Raw genomic sequence first — 6,277 nt, forward strand, 5'->3', positions numbered from 1 at the left:
CCACCCCCTCCAATTGCCTTCCGGAATATGCAGAGATTATCCCTCTTTCTTGCTAGCTGGGATCCTAATGTCAGAAACGGAACGAACCTCCTGGCTGTCTCATTGGTGGTGCTTGCGGCTCTTGATCTCTGGGTTGTAAGTTTAAGTCCCACTTTGAGTGTCAAAATTATTTTTTTAAAAATCTTAAAGAAGAGGGGCGCCTGGGTGGCGCAGTCGGTTAAGCGTCCGACTTCAGCCAGGTCACGATCTCGCGGTCCGTGAGTTCGAGCCCCGCGTCGGGCTCTGGGCTGATGGCTCAGAGCCTGGAGCCTGTTTCCGATTCTGTGTCTCCCTCTCTCTCTGCCCCTCCCCCGTTCATGCTCTGTCTCTCTCTGTCCCAAAAATAAATAAACGTTGAAAAAAAAAAATCTTAAAGAAGAAAGAAAGAAAGGGGCGCCTGGGTGCTCAGTCCGTTACGTCTCTGCTTCTTGATTTCAGCTCAAGTCATGACCTCATGTGAGATCAAGCCCCAAGTCAGCTCTGCGCTGACAGCTAGCTTGGGATTCTTTTTTTTTTTTTTTTCCTCTCCCCCTCTCTCTCTGCGGGTCCCTGACTTGCACGTGCACGCTCTCGCTCTCAAGATAAACATTTTAAATGAGAGAGAGAGAGAGAGAAATGGTCTACATCCTGGAATCTTGCTTGGAAATCTCAGAAATGGGCTTGACTTGCGATTCCATCCAGGAAGCAGGAGACTGGCCCCAGGGCCCCAAGAGACTCAGTTCACCCCTGATGAGCTCTGGAGGGCTCTTGGTTATATAGGTATAGGGAAAAGGCATAACACCAGGCCAAACTCTGCTGAAAGCCATGAGCATCCATGCTCTCCGCCCTTACTGAGGGAGAAGAAGAAAGGTAGTTAGCGACCCCAGATGGTGAATACTGGAATTGCAGGCTTCAGTTGCCAACCAGAAGCTTGCTGGAGCACGGTTGTCAACCCCCTCCTCAGCCCTCAAACCAGAAGATCCTCCTAATTCAACTCAGAAAAAAAGTCCCCTTCCCATTATGAAGGCTACCCTCCACTGTCACCTGTCCACGTCTGAGCAGAGAATCACTCAGCTCATTGCATTTGGTTGGGAAGTGGAAGGATCTTGAATCCTTCCAAAATATTAATTACTTCTCCATCAGGCAGCTATTATGCCATAGCAACCCATAACAAACCTTCAATTCCATTCAGGATCCCCAGGACAAGGTGGAATCCCAGACTCTGGTCCACGAGGGAGGTGGAGCCCAATTTGTTATTTTTACCAGCTGCTTTCCCCCACATACACACCCCAGTAGTCAGTCAACAAGTATCTTTCTAAAAGGGCCTTACAGAATGCCAGCCCCTCACATCTTTTTAGGACCTTACAACTGATAAGCTGATTCTCACAACAGCCCGGTGAGGTTCTGGTGTGGGGAGAAGAATTTCTTGATGCAGAGTAGGATGCTCCTATTCTGTTTCAGACAAGGGGCCAGCTTCCATCATACCGAGTCAGATGCCAGCTTGGATGCCAGGTTCAGTGACTCCTGATCTCCTGGAGCTCACAGACTGGGGTGGAGATCGGGGAGGCGGGGGGTGCCTGGTGGTATAGTTGAATGTCATAACAGAGGTGCAGTAAGCGGTCCCCAAGGAATGAGAGGTACTACTGGTGGGAGATAGAGTAGCTGAGAAGGGAAGCCGGTTGGAGAGGTTCACAGCGCATCCCATGCCAGTCAGTGGCTGCCCACCGTGCTGGGAAAAGGGGGAAAGGGCGAGGGGGATAGAGTCTTCTCAGTGGTCTGTAATTAGTTCGGTCTTCCAGCCTCCGCAGGTCACAAGGGTGCAGGCAGTGTCTCTGCTTCCCCTAAAATCAAGGCTTTCCTCTGGTGGATGTTCATCCCAGGGCTTTGGGAATCAGGACACAGAGAGCGGCTGTTGTGAGTTTCAGGCAGCTCTCGCGCAGTGTAGAGTGATGTTACACTCCCGATAATGGCCAGCAGGGGCCGCCAACAGCTATCCCAAGTCTGTCTACACCCACCCGCTTCAACTTCTCACCCCCCACCGCTGCAACTTGCCAGTCTTGTTCTGGAAATCTTTCCTATTGGCTATATCTCTCAATAAAATAAGTAAATAGATAAATAGATAAACAAACAAACAAGTTTGAAACTCTCACTGCATATATATACGTGGGTGATGTGTGTGTCCCAGGCCAGTTACCTCTCTGGGTCTCAATTTTTTTCATGTGTACAATGGGCATAACAGCCTCCACCTTGGGAGAGGACAGATGTAAAGTGGCTGCCACAATGCAAGGCACACAGAAAGTGCTCCGAAAATGTTCCCCTTTGGGTCTGGGTCGAAGAGGCTCTAGCAAGGTGCCCTCTGGGCAGTGGATGTTTAATCTCTGCCTCTGGATATCTGGTGTGCCCATAACTGACCTCAGGTCCTCCAGGGCATGGGACGTCCCAGGGCTTCTAGATCCCCAGGTATTTGGTATGGATTGTGTGTCCTCTTCCCGCTGCCCACACAACCATTGGTGGCACCTTGCCCAGCCCTGTCTGTGCCACCCACTTCTCTTTTCCTCTTCTTCCTCCATTTCCCCCACCAGGGTGCCGAGGGCTTTGCTGTGGACACCATATCAGGGGGCCAGGAATAAGAAGCCCATCACCAGAGTGGGGACGAACTTGCAAAAGGCAGTGCAGACCTTAAGAGTGGGAGGGAGTCTTGCTAGCCACCCCAGTAGCCCCAAAACCCAATATCCATTGCTGGAGACCCTCGTAAACCGATTATGCCCTGGACTGCTCCTGTAGACCTGGACAGGCAGGGATGAGGGGCCAAAGGGGGAGAGAGTGGAGGGAGGCTATAGACAGTGGGAATATACGTATGCCCTGTGGGCTGTGTGAGGCACTTGAGTTGTTGTTTAGAGACAGAAAGAAAGGAGAGAGGGGTGTCCCTGCTTGAATCGGTGACCTGGAAGAGGGCTGCGTGTGCGGGCGTGCATGCACGCACCCACACCCTGGGCCAAGGGAGCACTCTGCAAGAGTGGGGCTGGGGCAGAGACAGAAGGGACGGGGCCGTGGAGATCATTAGGGCGGCTTGCTGGGAGACTTCAGGCAAGACCAGTTTGGCCTGGGCTGGGTAATATCCATCTCACAGGCTCTGTATAGACTGGAGCGGGTGACCCACATAAAAGTGCTTTGTGAACCATGGCAACGTTGCTCAGGGCATGCCCTGGCCATGGCCCCTTCCCGGGAATGCAGGGAGGCCCCAGGCCCCGATCCGTGTTCTGCCCCTCCCCTGACACACACAGCAAAGGCTCTTCGCCCCCAGCCCTGCTTGGCTCCAACTGCTCAGCTCCAAGCCTCCCCACCACCATCTTCTCCTGCCCTCCGCATCGGGGTTTAGCCACACTGGGCCCACGATGTGCACTCTCCTGTCTGAGGTCACCACTTTCGGGGTCACAGCTAACACGCAAAGCCTGCTTTGCCCCGAGCCGTCTCTAGTGCCTGCCGTGAGAATTGAACTCTGACAGCACCGGAGTGCCCCAGCCTCCTACTTCCTGGGCCAGATGGCCAGATGGGCCCTATTCCATGCTTCCTGGGGGAGGAGGAGAGATAGTATGGAATTAGGAGAAGTGGGGTAGCTCTTTCCTTTCCACTGTGTCTGGGGCATTTGCCTAGTCACTTCACCCCCACGGCTGAGATTTGCCTCCTTTTAATTTTCAGAAAGCTTACTCATAATTCAAAGCTTTATCCTGCACTCGTGGGCTGCCGCTCCGTGCTCCAACCACGGTCCGCACCACAGCGGCCGTTTGTGAACCCTCGGCCCGCAACAGTTCCAGTCCCTTCGCCCGTATACATGCCTTTGGTCCTCATAACAACTCGTCGAGAGGCGGACTACTATGACCCCATTTTACAGATGAAGGCACTGGGGGCCACAGAGACTAAGAAATTTGCCCAGAGGCGTTCCACTGCTAGGTGATGGAGCGGCGATTTGGCCCCAGGTCGTGCGGCCTCGGGCTCCACCGTAGATGCTGCGCCTTACTTCATAGGTACTATTTCTGGCTTTCATTTCTTCGTAGACGAAGAAATGAAAGGTTAGACGAGTTCAGTGACTTGTCTGCCCAGGATCGCACAGCAAGCAAGTGGCAGAGCTAAGCTTTAGCAGGTTTTGTTAGTAAAGAAACTTGCTTAGTTTTCTATAAATTGTTCTCCAGTCTACAAAAATACGATAACTCACAGAAACTGCTGCACTTACATAACATTTAAATGCGACTTAATTTAAGACAGTGCATAAAATTATCAGCATTACAAGAAATTAACTTCTAGGCACAATTTGTAGTCTTTCTAGCTAATCCTTCGCCGTTATCCGTCACAGCTTAAAGTAATCTTGAATTTGTCTAGGCTTGATTAAAATACTTTTGCGAGTGGGTCCTAAATCTTTTATTAACTTGGCATCCGACCCTGGGCATGACAACAGCTGAGCAGTTCTCAAGAGTGGCTAGCAGTGAAGCCCTAAGGCAAGAACCTTCTGGCTTTTAGAGACCCCCTTCCTCCTCGAGTGCAGAAAACCTGGCTACTTGGCCTTGGCTTTTCTCATCTACAAAATGGGAGGTTTGGGAATTGGAATCCGTTTCCTGAATTCCCTTCCCACTCCATCAAAATACGTATCCAAGCTGACAACTTCCCACTCTGCTCATAAAGGGGCTAATAACCTTCTTTCTTTTTTTTTTTTTAACTTTTAAAAAATGTTTTTATTTATTTTTTTTTTAATTTTTTTTTCAACGTTTATTTATTTTTGGGACAGAGAGAGACAGAGCATGAACGGGCGAGGGGCAGAGAGAGAGGGAGACACAGAATCAGAAACAGGCTCCAGGCTCTGAGCCATCAGCCCAGAGCCCGACGCGGGGCTCGAACTCACAGACCGCGAGATCGTGACCTGGCTGAAGTCGGAAGCTTAACCGACTGTGCCACCCAGGCGCCCCTGTTTTTATTTATTTTTTAAGGAGAGAGACAGAGCATGAGCGGGGGAGAGGCAGAGACAGAGGGAGACACAGAATCCGAAGCAGGCTCCAGGCTCTGAGCTGTCAGCACAGAGCCCGACGCGGGGCTCGAACTCACGAACCGTGAGATCGTGACCTGAGCGGAAGTCAGACGCTTAACCGACTGAGCCACCCAGGCGCCCCCCAAAACCCTCAGGCTTCCGGCCCCAAGTCCCCAACAGGGATTTCCAAGAGGTGGTATCTTGGTAGATCGTTCTTGAACTATTAACTAGTCCATTCGAGAAGTACCTACTCCCACTACTGTGAGGTTCTTTGAAGATAGTGACTCTAGCTCATTGACTACTGTAACTCCAGCACCTAAAGCCCTGCCTGCCATCAGGTGGGTGATCGATTACACAGTGCGGACTCTGGGGGCGGGACCGTATAGTGGTAGTTGGAAAGTCCTCCGGGTCATTCCAGTGTACAGCCAAGGATGGGAATAGGTAAGGGGTCATCATCAGACGATGGGCCTGGCGTGCGGACGGGTGAGGACTGCCAGGCTAGTTAGTGGATATCTGCCTCTCGATACCCGGATATCCTCTCTGCAGAGGAGCCAAGGACCCCGGGGTAGGGCAGGGAGGGGACGGGGGAGGCTTCGCAGAAAAGGAACGGCCAGAAGGGAGTCCCACCTGGGACTGTGCCGGGCAGAAGAGTGGAAGACGCCCATTCCAGATAGAAGGGACAAGCGAGGGCTGGGGTACGAAAGTGCAGAGCTGTTCGGGAGGCCACTGGAGTCTTAACAGGCGGAGGGTCGGACAGGTACGTTGAGGGAAGAACCTGCCCACGAGCAGGTGATGTGGCTAAAGAGAGTGGGTGGAAAAGCCAACTTCCAGGACAGGGGAATGATAAACCGATGGTCGGTACATCCTCATCCAGGGACAATTCTACTCAGCAATAAAAAAAAAAAACAACAAATGGCCGATGTGCCTGGCAATACAAGAGAATGTCAAAAACGTTATGCTGAGTGGGAGAAGCCAGACAAAAAGAACAGACTGTTTGATGCCATTTATACGAAGTCGGAAACAGGCAAAACTAATCTATAGAGATCAAATCACTAGTCATTTGGGGCCAGATGAACTGGAAAGAGGCAGGAGCGAACCAGCTCAGGCGATGGAAATGTTCTGTGTCTTGACTGTGGGGGTGGTTACACATTTGTCAAAACTCATCCGCCTGTACACTTCAAATAGGCGAATTTTATTGTGTTTAAATTATACTCCTATGAAATTGTGTTTGAAGGCTTTGTG

This window comes from Lynx rufus, unplaced genomic scaffold, assembly GCF_022079265.1.
Source record: "Lynx rufus isolate CCGP_SWC_20201006 ecotype Redwood Valley unplaced genomic scaffold, mLynRuf1.p SCAF_34, whole genome shotgun sequence".
NCBI classification, from domain to species: Eukaryota; Metazoa; Chordata; class Mammalia; order Carnivora; family Felidae; genus Lynx; species Lynx rufus.